The sequence below is a fragment of the Natrix helvetica genome (assembly GCF_964273705.1).
Source record: "Natrix helvetica genome assembly, chromosome: 1".
Taxonomy (NCBI): domain Eukaryota; kingdom Metazoa; phylum Chordata; class Lepidosauria; order Squamata; family Natricidae; genus Natrix; species Natrix helvetica.
Genome location: NC_138548.1, coordinates 324,150,652 through 324,166,216, shown reverse-complemented (window position 1 = coordinate 324,166,216; position 15,565 = coordinate 324,150,652). Strand labels below are relative to the sequence as shown.

At 38.5% G+C, this 15,565-nt stretch overlaps 1 pseudogene across 1 annotated transcript in view; it reads left to right on the top strand.

Moving 5' to 3' along the window:
• The first annotated feature begins 473 nt into the window (after positions 1-473).
• Positions 474-15,565, top strand: part of LOC309399653 (contactin-6-like) — a 163,131-nt pseudogene continuing 148,039 nt past the window's right edge. The window contains exon 1 of the transcript in view: positions 474-630. The product of the transcript in view is annotated as a contactin-6-like (transcript). The remainder of the gene's footprint in view (positions 631-15,565) is intronic.

The following is a 15,565-nucleotide window of genomic DNA, read 5'->3' as shown; positions in this document are numbered from 1 at the left end:
CTTGCTTTTTCCCTGCCTTTTGAAGTATATTTTGTTCTGAGTTAGATCTCTGAAATCTTTATTACAAGCAAATTTATTGCATTAGTAGCATGGGTTGTAAAATATAGAGTATTTCCAGGTACTTTGATAGTATATAAAAAAGAATGTAGTGACATTATGCTGCTTAAATGTATACAGTAGACTGGATGACAGGAATAAGTTGTCATTATTTTTGAAGACATTTAGCTGTTTGCATAGAATGTGTTATTCAAAAGAAAGTTTTCCAGACTGTAAAATTTACAGTGAAATTTACAAGATGGATATAAAAATTAGTCTGCTGTGCAATATGATACAATATTCTAATATTTTAACTGTGCTTTTCATTGTTGCAGGTATGTTACAGCAACTACATAAAAATGAAACCCAAATAGCCTCTGTAAATTATAAGTATAATTTGATTTCTCCCCCCTCAAAGGTGGAAGCAAAATGGCACAGATATTGATCTTAGCATGAGTTATCACTACAGTCTGGTTGGAGGCAGCTTGGCAATCAATAATCCACATAAGAAACAGGATATTGGAACAGACCAGTGTTTGGTCACAAATTCATTTGGAACGATTCTGAGCAGGAAAGCAAAGCTTCAGTTTGCATGTAAGTGTGTGGGGGAGGGGGGGACGAGACGAAAAAAGCATTTTTGTTGTTTACATCTCTTTTACGCAATTATTTTTGTGTACCGAAAACAATTACTAGGCAATTAAAATGGCAATAAAATTTGCCACAAATTGGATGAACTTGCTCATGCTACCTTTTTCATGTTCAGTTCCAAGATCTTTTTTATCTAGTAAATAGCATTAGTGAAACAGATATCCAGGGCTTTGCAATAATTATCCACAGATGACGGAAAGGTCAAGAAAGATGAACACAAATTACTTTTTGGTTAATAGAGTTGTGACATACCCCTCCTCACCCTTTTTTGGAGGGATTTTTCCCCCCATGTCCAGATTGCTGTTTGTGAAATATCTATTCCATGCTAAGCAACAGGTTGGAAAATACAATAATCACAAAAGAATAATGATGTCCAGCATAGTCCCATAAATGTCACCTTCTGTAATTACCTTCCTGACATTTAACCATATTAACAGGCATATACACTTTCTCACCTCTGCTTTGTAATTGGCACAGCCTTGTGGTTTGCAGCTAAAATATGCAGTTGTCCTTTAAGATAGATATAGTAATACCTGGGAGTGTACACATAGGTGCAAGGCTTTTTGCACTAAAATCGGTAATAAGATTACTTATTTCTATGATTTTTCCCATTGTATTACCAGCTATCATTAATTACATATTCAAATGATAAGCACATTCTGGTAACACAAAGTGAACATATTTTAATCAGAGATTGTGGTACATAAAAACTAGGTTATATTTCCCGCTTTAATGAAATGGACAAAAATCTATTTCAAATTGGTAATATTTGTTCAGAATCCCTGGCAACAACGTATCCCTTCTTTTAGCACAGGGATGTCAAACACAAGGCCCACAGGCTGGATCCGGCCCGTGGGATGCTTAGATCGGGCCCACGGGACTGGCCTGGAAACAGCAAAGGACTGGCCCATGTTGACTCTGCCAGTGAAAACGGAGCTCAGAGGTGGTGCGTGGCCTCCCCGGAGCTCCATTTTTGCTGGCAGAATGCTATCAAAACAAACTAAAAACAAAACAAAAGGAAACATATTTCCCCTTTTGCATTTGAGCTTGCAAGAAGGGACAGGAAAGGAGAAAGGGGAAGAGGAAACACAAAGAAAAAAAGAAAAAAAGATGGTAAGAGAGCAAGGAAGAAAAAATAAGGAAAGAGATGAAGGAAAAAGAAAGGAGAATGAAGAAGGAAAGAAAAAGAGGAATGAATGAATGAATGAATGAATGAATGAATGAATGAATGAATCAAGGAAGGAAGGAAGGAAGGAAGGAAGGAAGGAAGGAAGGAAGGAAGGAAGGAAGCAGGCAGGCAGGCAGGCAGGCAGGCAGGCAGGCAGGCAGGCAGGCAGGCAGGAAGGAAGGAAGGAAGGAAGGAAGGAAGGAAGGAAGGAAGGAAGGAAGGAAGGAAGGAAGGATGGAGATTATAGTGAAAGTGATGCAGGGTATGAGGGAAGTCCTGCCTTAACATTTGGTCACCACAGGTGCTCCTAATATGAGTGACGTCGAACTGGCCATGCCCACCCCCAGCCACGCACACACACACACACACACACACACACACACACACACACACACGGGCCTCTGAGGTCAAACACAATCCTGATGCAGTCTCAATGAAATTGAGTTTGACAGACCTGTTTTACCACGAATACTGTACCTTTAACAAGATAAAATGGCTTAACCACACAGCTCTGTATACTAATTCTAACAGTACTAACAGAGATAGGGAAGGCCAGAAGAAGTGATAATAAAATTAGCACATTCTACCTCAATTGCTTCAGAAGTAATTTGGACTTTGTAATTTCTTTTTTCAAGGAAAGTGACCTTGAGGTTAGAGACAAAGCGTTCAGGGGAACTGATCTCCCCTTCTCCGCTGATTTTTGGAAGTTGCCTTTTGCTATGTTATACTTATACTACAAGTGGAGAACTGAGGTGGCAGTTATAGGGAACAGAAAATGTGAAGTCTGATACTACTCAGTTACAATTCATTAGAAGATTTAACATCATTTTCATGCATTAAATAAAGACCAAATTTCCTCATTATACTACATATGTTAACCAGGTCTTCAAAGCAAGAATGTCTGAATCACACCTAGCTACTGCTGTATTAAAAGTCACTATGAGCAATTCTCACTGATTTTCTCATCTTGTTTAATCCTTTCCTCCCTGCTCTCAACTTCCTTCCAACCAAATATTAGTGTTTATATAAAATGTTTCTTTTTCTGGATTATATCCTGGGCTTCTGGTGAAGAGGACTATTATCTGCAGAAGCTAGTGCAATGATATTTTGATTAGTTTTAAGGTGTGTTGGGACTCTTTACTGCTATTGCTGGAAAAGTCTAAAGCAGCTAACTTTCAAAACTGTAACACAAAAATTGTTAAGGGAGCTAGGGAAAGCTAAGTAAATAATGTCTCTCTTTAGATGGGTGACTTGACCAAGGAAGGTCACGAACCTCACAACAATACCCGTATCAAAGGAAGCAAGTCATAGCAGCAGTGGGAGGTTCCGCCCACCTGCCAGGACATGCATGTGTGCATGTGAGTGCGGGTGTGTGCGCAAACGAGTGCTGGCGTGTGGGAACGCGCTCAAGCTGGTAGCAAAAAGATCAGCTACCCACCTATGACTCAAAGGCAACATCCTAAAGTTTTCCTTGTACTTTCACAGCCTAAACGAACATCCCAAAATGCTCCATTCCACATAACAGTCTTAACCAACCTTCCTGAAGACTACTAAACAAAAACTAGATTTCAAGCAAAACATTTGGTTTCAAGCATTATTCATCTTATTTTCTAGAGAATACTATAGCCATTTGGAAAGGAGGGGGAGGGACTTCCGGTTCCAGCGGCTACGGCGACGGGCAAGGACTTTGCCTGCTCCCGCTCTTCGGTGGGCTTCCCCCGTCTTCGGGGGGGCACAGTACGCCCCGAAGAGGCGCCCTGCCGAAGGAGCGGCTCGTGGAAGGCTCTGGCACCGGCGGCGGCTGGTGGGGGCTTTTCCGCTTTGCTCCAGGCACCGGGGAGTAGTTTTGGAGGACGCGCCTGCATCTCGCCCCATGCCGATCGGAGAATGCAAAACTGAAGGAAGCAGCGGCGGTGCGGTGAGATGCTTCCTCTCTTCATCCCCTTACTTTTGAATGGATAGACTTTTCAGTAATTTTAAAAGTTAACCTTTCGGATTTACTCTTTGAGGAGCGGCTAGAGGGGAGGGGGATTCCCCCCCCCCTTGGACAAGCGGCTTGTTAAAATTCTGCTCTCGCCCCCAGGGGAAGGAGGAGGGGGGAGAGCCAACTAACGATGCCTCACCCCAGCAAAAGTGCTTTTCATGGGACTTAGATCCAGAACTTATTGATGATCTGAGAACTTTTTGAACTTTTAAAAAAATTTTTATGCCTCTGAGCCCAAAGCTGGCAGGGCAAGATGGCACACTTCCGTTGTCTTCATGAACTGTGAAACCTGACTCCACCTTTAAAATTCAGGCTTCCGGTCTTTGTCTCCGAGTCGCCCAGAGGAATCTCTTGTGGATTGTGATTTTCTGAACTCTTTGGAGAAAAAACTTTCATCTATTGCTAGAGTGACTAAAGAAACTCCCACCTGTTTGGATCCTCTGCCTTCTGGACTCGCCTGCCTGCTCTACTTCTCCAGCTGCCCAGTTTCTACACTGACTGATCTCTGTGCTTTTTAAACCATGTCTCCAAAAAGACCACCTCCTGGAAAACCTGGCTTTGCCACTTCTGCTCCAACATCTGCAACATCCAGTCCAGCCACACAGTCAAAGATAACAGAATTGATGCAACCTAAGACTACAGAGATAGACCTTCAACAAATGCTTCAACAAATTTTACAGGGCCAGGAGGAAATCAAGAAACAGCTAAGGGAAATGAAAGATGAAATTAAAGAAAATCAAGTTCAAATTTATAAGAACTCACAGAGACTGGACCTTGTGGAGGGTGGGGTGGCGGAGGCGAGAGGGGGGGTAGAGGCTTTACAGAAGGGAAACAAAGAACTTGATATCCAACAAATGAAAACAGAGTTTGAGAGAATGTCCTTTTATCTTAGATTTCAAAATGTAATAGAAACAGATGGGGAAAACATAAGGGACATTATGACTAATATTTTAGCTGAATACATACACAAAGATAAACAGCAGATGGAATGGGAGATAGATCTGGTCTATAGAGTGAATTCAGCATATGCCAGAACACACAATGTACCCAGGGAGGTTCATATTAAATTCCTTAGGAAAAGCACAAGAGATGAAATTCTGGGTGTACAAAGGGGGCAAACACTGACATACCATGACAGGGAGATAACCATTCTGAAGCAGATTCCCAAAAAAATTAGGGAGAAAAGGAAAAACTATTCGCAATTGGCGAATAAACTATACCAGAAGGGGGTCTGGTTTAGATGGTTGATGCCTGAAGGTATGCTGATATTCTGGGAGGAGACAAGAATCAGAATCAACACACCCATAGAGGCACAGGCCTTTATGGAAAAAAATAAAGCGAACCTAGAAAAAACAGAAGATACCACAATGGTCACACAGGACACGGGAGGGGCCGGAGCTCTGCCAGCGGGGGGTGAAGGGGCAACACCAAGAAAGCTCAGATCACAAAAATGAATAAGAAAACCACAATGTTATAAACAGACCAAAAGTAATAATGAAATTATATCTAGACTATATATCATAACTATATAAACCGATTGAAAATTATTTTTTCTAGAATTAATATGCTGATTTTTTATGATTATGTATTAATGTTTGATATTTAGATGTAACCTATGAGTTTGGAGGGAGGGGGCATCTGCCACACTTGCAACTGCCAAAATTTGTAACCATTCCACTTACCCTTTTCCTTATAAATGTTTTAAAAAACCAATAAAACTTTTTGGAAAAAAAAAAAAAGGAAAGGAGGGGGAGGCAGAAACCCAGATCACATAGAATGAACTCCATATCTTATCTCCTTATACTTTTCCTGGATAACTAAGCAGAGCCCTATTGAAAAACAACTTGAGCTAATTAGCGTTGTTTTTTTCCCATTCCATTTTTTAATCCTCATTCCTATACGGGCTTCTTGCTACAGTAAGGCAGAAATTATTTTGATTTTCATTAATAAAACATAGTTCTAAAATCAGTGTAATGTCACTATTTCTTTCATCAATAAAACATTAATTATCAATCATATTCTGTTCCTATTATAAATGTCCCTGTCCTGCAAAGGTCAGACAAAAGAAAGCACATAGAAAATGAGATGATGCTTAGATTTTTTTTGTACCTGCATAAAGGCAATCCTTTCTGCCAATGTCTGTTATGCTTTTCAGCATTTTAATTGGATTCTAAAATAAGAGAATGCTGACAACTATGTAGAATAAGAACTATTGGAGAACAATCAAATTGGATAGAACGTTATAGGTCAGCTAGCCCAGCCCTTGTCTGACATATCACTATCTATTGTTCCAAAAGTCATGCTTGAATTTAAACACATTTTTTAAAAAGTCATTACAAGCTACCACAACCTCCAATTGGACAGTGGTTCTGCTTCTGTGCCATCCAAAACTTCTGTTCTAGGAAAATGATTGTCAATTGTTTTTTTTCCCCTTTGAATATTTTCCTGCACGTATACAAAGTTAAAGCATAAAGCATAAAATGTGCTTATATATAGGCAGAATGAGAGGCTCAAAAAATACCTCCCCTTTTTGTGCCCTGTTTTTATTCTATTGATTTATTGCTGAATTTATAAGGCTGCACAAGTCAACCAAAATCAAAAAGAGACTTGATTCAACTGATTTAATTGACATTCTTCACTTCATTTAGCTGATTTTTGAAATGGAGAGCATCTGTGGTACACTTAGGTATTTCCTGATAATATGAGAATTTAGGAGCTTTTCTACTCCACAGAATAATACAATAATACAATACAATAGCAGAGTTGGAAGGGACCTTGGAGGTCTTCTAGTCCAACCCCATGCCTAGGCAGGAAACCCTATACCATTTCAGACAAATGGGTATCCAACATCTTCTTAAAGACTTCCAGTGTTGGGGCATTCACAACTTCTGGAGGCAACTTCTGTTCCACTGATTCCTTGTTCTCACTGTCAGGAAATTTCTCCTGAGTTCTAAGTTGCTTCTCTCCTTGATTAGTTTCCACCCATTGCTTCTTGTTCTATCCTCAGGTGCCTTGGAGAATAGTTTGACTCCCTCTTTTTTGTGGCAACCCCTGAGATATTGGAACACTGTTATCATGTCTCCCCTAGTCCTTCCTTCCATTAATTTAGAGATACCCAGTTCCTGCAACTGTTCTTCATATGTTTTAGTCTCCAGTCCCCTAATCATAGAATAGAAGAGCTCCTATTTATAGGAGTTTTCACTCCATTTATAGTAGAGTTCCTGGGGTCACCTTTGCTATTGGAATCCAATAGTATTACATGTACAGCATTACATTTCTCATTACAAATCAGATAATTATACTCATCAAAAAAGATCCTGATGGCATGTGTCATGACTCGCAAATCTAATTTTGTAGTTGCTTGTGGACAAGACTTCTCAGCAGTGGCACCAGATCTTGGGAATGTTTTCAATATTGAAATCCCTTAGAGCACAGATGTCAAACTTGTCACATCACATTGCTGTCACGTGATGTTTCTTGACATTTTTCACCTTCATGAAGTTGGGTGGGTGTGTCCAGCGTGTGATGTATCCAGCCAGTTGGGCTGCCGGTTTAACACTTACAACTTAGTATTATGGCAGCGTTTCTTTATGAAGGTTTTATTTCATTTCCCTTCTTTTAAATACATATTTTATGTAGCTTAAATTTATGTTATTTTATATTTTAAGTTTTAAAATAATATTGTAAACTTCTTCAAAAAAGTTTAAAATATAACCCTGTTTCCCTGAAAATAAGACCTTCCTGGATCATAAGCCCAATCAGGCTTTTGAGTGCATGCGCTAAAATAAGCCCTTCCCCCCAAAATAATATCTCCCCAAAAAAATTGCAACACAGCAGCAGCCATGAGGTGAGAATGCTCACCGCCTTCGGCACCTCAAAAATAATAAGACTTTCCCGGAAAAAAGGCCAACCACTTATTTTGGGGATCAAAAGAAAATAAGACCCTTACTTATTTTCAGGGAAATATGGTGGTTTTAAAACTTTAAATATAGGGAAACTGTGTAGAAAATCATCATCACCATTCTTTTTCCATTTTGCTTTCCCTACATGGAGATAATGTCTGCATAGTAAGCATGACATCAATATTTGGTTACAGTTGATTAAGGCAAAGGCCCCCTAACTTACATTTTTATTTTACTTTTCAATAAGTTTAATGATTAAAATAGTCACAGAGCTATCATTGTTTTGTTATATTTCGCTACTCTTCTTGCAATTCTTTTTGGTTGCATCGTTTGTTTTCCTATGTGCGAATTTCAGCATCATTTGAAAAGATTGTCTTAGATAAAAATTGAGAAGTAACTCTATTCTCACTTGGTACGATATAGGGGAGGAAATAATTCTTAAAAGGTGCCAGATATGCAGTCAAAGGTTTCAGGTGGCAAGTAATGGAAAATAATTCCCAGAATCATGTTATGCTCACTTCTGCTTTCTTCATGAAAAGTTTCTCCTAAACGAGCTTAACTAACAATCTGCATTAATGCTTTATACTTGGCCGTCACAGACTTAATTTCCCCGCTGCCACTCCACATTATTGCTTGCAGGCAAGCCCACTGCCATAATTCACACAGCTCAATAGCTTGGCTCAGTTGTAGAAAACTGGTTGCAGGAATGTCAATTTCTGTGGTGGCTATAATGTGTTGTTCTCCAAGTTGCCAAGTGGTGATAAATCTGTATTCAGGAGTGCATTCGGGGTGAGTGTATCTAATCAATAAATGTGGTTATTTGTTTTCTCTCCCAATTAACTGGGTTAGGAATAGATTTCTCTTTCAAAAACACAGAGCCGGGGGAAAAGGGAAGTTAGAAGATGGCATTAAATGAAAATATTTAATATTGCACTGTACAAGATACATAGAAAGTCAACTGCATGTTGATAAATGTTTGGGCTTACTCTGCCATTCATGGTGTCAGATGATATTGCAGTGGTGCTCAGATGTGCTGCAAAACGTTCTCCCCACACTATTTCAATAACATTAATTTGTGAAGAATCTAATATGTAGCTCCGGTGTATACCAGCTTTGAAGATTAATGCTGTACAATACAGCAAACATTAGTGTAGGAAAAAGAACCTCATCCACTGTAGATTACTTCTGTATATCAATATCCCACTGGTGGAAATAGTCATACTACAAAGTCTCTCATGAAATAACAATAACATGAGAACCGAATAGTAGTTTAACTTTGTACTCATATACAGGAATCTCATTTCTCTTTTATGCTTTGCTATCTTTTGATATCCTTACTACTTCAGTCATATTTTTCTTTCTTTTCTATGCCATCTTGACAACTTTATATGTGATACATTTTCATCATATTATTTTTGTAAAGAAAATGGCTAAGGATGCTTGAATCAGTGTATTGGTATTTCAATATGGAATTAATATTTAATGATATTATTATAGATTTAATATTTGGCCCTTAAAATTGGAAATCAGCCAAAACCATTTGTCCTATTTTTGTGATGGAATGTAATCCAGAGTCACAAGAGGAAGCATGTCTTTTACTGGGACAAAAGAGACAACATAGATTGGAATATTTGGTGTGTAGGAAAAAGGTGAATGCAGATTTCACAGCAGTTCGCATCTAATAGTTATGCGGGATAAATGCTTTAATCTGGCAAGATTCAGTTTATAAGTGAGCAACAATACATAAACTATTCTGAAGTAACTCCTTGTGGTGTTCTTGGTTCCTTGGACCAGACGATTTTTAAGCTTTTCATTTTATATTGTTTAATTCTGCATATCATGTTGTCCATTTTAATATTCATGTCCCATAAAATACGGAAATAAGAAACATGAATGTAATATTAAACTGGATAGCCAGTATCTAATCACAAAATAGATCTACAAAATGTCAGCATCCTGGCACAGTACAGCAGACTTTCTCCCCCAAAAAATTATTACAGAAGCAATAGAAATTTTAAAAAGCATCCTAATCGTTTAAGCGAGGAGGAAGATTATCAACTATCACCCTCTTGGTGATTAGAAACTAGTTGTGGACATTCCATTCCATTCAACCCAAGCAAAACATGGCTTCTTTTTCAGCATTCAGTTCAAATATGCTCTGAAGAAGCTAGAAGCATGGCTACTGAAAAATCAGCACATATTCATTGCTTTTCATACCACTACCCAGATGTCATTTCACAAATAAATAGCAGCTGTGAAAACTTACACTCTATATTTAGAAGCTAATTTCAAGTACAGGTTTTTGAATTATTAGATAACACAAGCCAGGATCACAATAATGGTCCTCTGTGGTGCGATAATGTTCAAAGGCTACATAAATGTATAGATGCATTGATTTCATGCTTGGGATTAAATGTTATCATCTGTGATAGAGTTTAAGCTTCCTTAATAAGTGTACAGTCACAAGATGAACAGAATTGATAAATGACAATGATAAACATTCTAGAACCAAGTGTGAACAGTAATATACAAAGGGAAATCATTCTATTTGGATTTCTAATTTAGATCTTTGAAAGCTTTTCTGAGTTTACATATGCAGGAGTGTGACTTTCAGTAGGTTATTTAAAAATAAACATTTGTCTTTCAACTCCTTTGTGTATCCTGTTAGAGAAGTTTTGTTAGTTTACAGTTTTAAATGTCCCTATATTACATCATTGCATTTTTAAAAACAAAACAAAACAGGAGGATATGAGGGAGTGTAAGTTTGAATGGGTTTGTATATGCACCTTGTAATTATATATATAGGTTCAAATCCCAGTAAGGGCATGGCTAGCTGATGAGAGCTAAATAGCTTGAAATAGATCTATACTAGTCTCCCTTTATTTATTTATCAGCACAAACACAACACAGACACACAACACAGACAGACAGACAGTCAGACACACACACACACACACATATTCCCTAATCAGATTAGAGGACATGAAGAAAATTAACATGCGTGAGGGGATGGGGGAAATATCAGAAAATAGCATTTCAGAAACATTCTTGGCCATGATTATACAAATGTATGTGATATGTGATATCCCATTTATCCAGTGAAACACTGGATGGCAAATAAAATACAGATAGTCCTCATTTAGGAATCTCATTTGGGACCAGCTACTTGGCTGTTCACTAAAGGTACCCAAACTATGCTTATGATCTTATTTTGGCTTTTCTTTGCATTATAGACCTGCAAAGTGTCAAACCCCAAAACGGCAAGCTTCTGGGTTGCCATTCGGGAAGGGGACACTGCAAGGTCAGGACTGGAATTGACACAATCACCACACTGATCAGTTGGGAGGTGGTAAATGGATCTGCCAATGAGCAGCTGGGCACAGGGCAGTGGGTGGAGGCTGCAATGCTACTGCATGTGTTGATAAGCTGGGCATCAGAGCTGATTGGCTGGGAAACAAAGCGGCGATCAGCTGCAGCATAGAGAGCGGGACAGCAGTTGAGTGTTGGCTTAGATGCAGCTGAAGATTCCAGGCTGGAATTAGTTTTTTTGTTTGTAGCTCATAATTGCAAATAGTCACTAAATAAAACAATTGCTAAATGAGGAGTACACATATAAATAAATACCTTAAAGCTAAGAGGAAGATTGAGTTGATGCTCCTTAAAATATTTTTTTATATTTAGTTATTATTTAGTTATTTAGTTATTGTGCCAGACCTCCAGTAATTACCTAGAGAAACAGCCAGTGTATCCCAGGATTCTGAAAAACAAGTAAACTTGGGGCCATCTTTAGGGGAGGCAGTTCCATAGGACCTATGCCATAATAAAAAAAGTCACACATCCTAAGTTTTGCTGGGTGGCACTGTATCACTGAAGGGATCCAGAAAAGTTCTACACTGCCAAAGACAGGCCAAAACCATTGAGAATAGGCAGTCCTATGAGTAAACTAATCCTATTTCATGCAGGGCTTTAAAAGGTAGTGTATGGCAGGTGGATTTGCATTAAAAACCCACTCTAAAACAATATATAATTTCATATAGTAGTTGTGCTACCTGGGCAAACCATGGTGAAACCAATACTACATACACCACTACATCCTGGACAAGATAAAGTTTCTGAATGCTCTTCAAGGAAGTGCCATATAGAATTCATTGCAATAGTCCTATTGGGAGATGACTAAATCATCAGTAACCATGAGCAGTGTTTCCCTGATCCTGGAAGAGGTACTATTGTTACATTAAACGTATTCATGTGATATCTTTCTTGGCCACAGTTGCTACCTGCTCCACATATCCACAACGAGTCTTGGATTATGCAGTAATTCAGTTTGGGGGAATGTAATCCCATTCAGAGTTATGATGGGAAAATCACTAGTTCCAGGGGGCCCTCAAATTCATAGAAACTCAGATATAAAAGTTTAGCCAAAGCCATTGTTTTCCACATCCAGATCCACAAAACCTCCAGGCACCAGAGGAGCATTTCAAAAGCATTGAATGGTTCGGGGCATACATATATAATAGTGCCAATGTATGTCCTCACCAGTGTTTTCATAGAGGTGTTAAACAAGAATGGGAAGAAAAGTGAATCCTGCAGAGTCCCACAAAGCAAATATCCAAAGCTGGACTTCTCTTCCCAATCCCATCACTGGTTAAGAACCACTGTCTATCTGCTCCTAAATCAGAGCCTAATTAAATCAGAGAATGATAAAGTTCAGAACATCAAGTCCATCACCCACTCCATAGAGATATCCAAATTAAAGAAATCGAGTCTTTAGTTGTATGCACTAGTCATTTCTTGAGTTAATTGGTTCTATAGTTATATTGATCTTACTGTTCAGATTTTTTGGCAACATTCAACTTATATCTGTCTTCTTCGAATTTATGTCCACTATTCCATGTCAACTAGATGATGAAGAGTGCATCTTTACTCATTCCTCTGTGACAGGAAGCCTAATTGAATCTTTCTATAACAGTTTGGCGGTTCAGCGGTTCGAATCCCAAGCACCACATAACGGAGTGAGCTCCCATTATTTGTCTCAACTTCTGCAAACCTAGCAGTTTGAAAGCACGTTAAAGCGTTCTGTGTGCCTTCGGTGCTTGGTCATGCTGGCCACATGACCACAGAGACATCTTCAGACAGCACTGGTTCTTTGGCTTTGAAACAGAGTTGAGCACCACCCCCTAGAGTTGGGAATGACTAGCACATATGTCCAAGAGAAACCTTTACTTTTACCTATATAACAGTTTGGTATCAGACTGTAAATACATATTTTATTTCTGGATTCCTTTATGTTTAATATCCTCTGCTAAGTATATTTCCTTCTATCTTTTTAAAATCCTTTCCTTTTGTTATAATAATGAGTTAATATTTATCTTACATTTTACATTTCATTGTTTTAATTATCAGGCACTTGCTTTATGTTTATTCAGTTTTAATTATTAGGCATTCCCTTGGTATCTAAATGGAGAAAAAGGCAGGTTAGAAATTATTTTAAGAGTCTAAGAAACTTCTCCCCAGTTCTCAAACTATGGTTATTGTGTGATCTAAAATCGCAGGGCATATATTAAAAAAAGACTCAGTTAAATGAGATTGTGGCTATTAAAAATATGAATCTTTTTAAGGTAAAAATAAATAGAGAGGAATATAATGATAAGAAATGGAAGGGGGAAATATAAGAATGAAACAACAAAAAAATGCTACTTATAACTATTCGTGGTGGGTAAAAACAGCAAGCCTGGTATTATTTAAAATAACCAATTTGTCTAGAACGGGAAATGCAGCTCCTGCTAATATATGCAAATCACTCTGTCTCCGACTCCATCACTAATCAGAGAAAGGGATGATGGTTCCTATTTAACTCAGTTCACTTCTATTGCCATATGAAAGGCACTTGTCTGTCACCTACTGTGATTTTAGCTTGTTAATTTCAAGAGATATTGACAAGCGCTTTAATTCCGTGCAAGATTAATGGGCTTCACAGGGAAGCAATCCCCCAGAGTCAGACAACCCTTTCGCACTTGCAAATTGTCCACATTGTAAAAAGCTTTCTCTTCTCTTGTAAACAGGGCTGGAATTGTTGAAAAAAGGAGCTTTTGTTTGGCATCACGGGGTGAGTTTTCAATGGGCTGGCTTGCAGAGTAAGCACAAACATTTCTCACTGAGAGGAAGTTGTATTATAGAAGCTTGTTGCTAATTGCTCATCAGGAAAGCAGATGAAGTTCACGAATAATCCTCCCTCTTTTTCCCCCCCCAGCTATTTTCAGTGTAATGCTGGCAAACTGATTCAGTGAAGTTTGGATCTTACCCAGAGACCAAAAGAGCTAGAGGGAGTAGTCTACTATATATGCATAACACAGACTGCATTGAATACTGCTGGCTTTGCAAAACCTTGACTTCCATTCTGCAAATGAAGTGGTAAAATATGGATGAGCTGACAGAGAGAACATAACAGTTCTCTCCCTACTTGTAGGTGTTGATAGGTCCTAAACTCTCAAGTCAGATGACAGGTTGTTTTTTTTTTCTTTCAAAAAAAAAGGAGGCTTTTGAGCCAAACTAGGTGGTATCTCTTTCTTTACTGAACCTGTTGAGAAATGTTGCAGATTCTAGTCCCTGAGCCCTTTTTGTTAAAGTGACATTTGTGAACTCGATAATCTAGACCTCAAAGCAAGAAGAAAATACTTGAAACATTGCTGAATTGGTCACAGATTCACATTGTCAGGGGTTTTCAGAGCTCCATTCATAGTTATATTTCATAGTTTCTTCCTAACTCTGGAAAGAGAAAAGTATTAAAAGGGTAAGGTAAGTTTTGGGTTTTGTTCAATTGCATAAATGTTGTACGGTTCTAGTTCTTAACCTGTGCCTTATACATGGTGTGGCACATCGTCATATGTCTTCTGTCTCTTTCCCAGGATTTGATTGGGAAAGAATAGCCGATAAGCAGAATTCAGGCTGCAGGGATAGAGCAGAGAAAGAGAATATTACATTCACAGTGAATAAGAAGTGTTTTTCAGGAGGTGATTGCTATAAAAAATACTGCATGTTTTCTCTCCCCGTTTAAGACATGAATCATTAAGCCTAACATCCAGCAGCAAGATATTAATTTCAGAATCCAGCTATGGACCTTATTATCACAGTTTATCTTATTAGCTAAGGGTAGGTTTTCAGTAAATGTATAGAGGTATAGATGTTTGTCCCACAATATTAGGTATAATCTGATACTTGCAAGATGGTACACAAATTTAACAAATACATGATTAAATCTAGCACAGAGTAACAGCTTTAGCCCACAACCATTGTTTTCAATCTGGGGGTACTGGTGTGGACTATTCATACTTTTCTAAGTTCAGAAGCAGATTGCACTGTCCTCCTCTTACTTGTAGCCCATTAAAATTTGATTCTACTCAACATGTTTTTAAGCCTTGGTTTGAACTTTATTTTAACCTGAACCATTTTAAGCTCTTCAGAGTGATATTCTCCAATACTTCACTGCAATCTAATGGTAGCCTAAGTTTTGATTGGCTTTAGTGGCTGCCACACGGCCTCCCTGAAAGTAGTAGTTGCTATAACAAATAGCCTATTGTTGGAAGAGATGTCCATCTGGGTTCAGTTCCAAGTGGGGAAAAAAACACTGGAAACATGGGTTTTATTTAATGGGTTTTAATGGTGGACAGGAGTACATGGCTTGAGGTCCTAGGCAAAAAGGGAATCACATGCTTCAAAGATGTTGAGTGAAGAAAAAGAAGGGAAAAGGGGCCTTGCTGAGAGTTCCTGACCTTTTTATACCCTCTGTTCGGCCCCACCTCTCTGTTTCCTGTTCCTGTGTAAGAAATG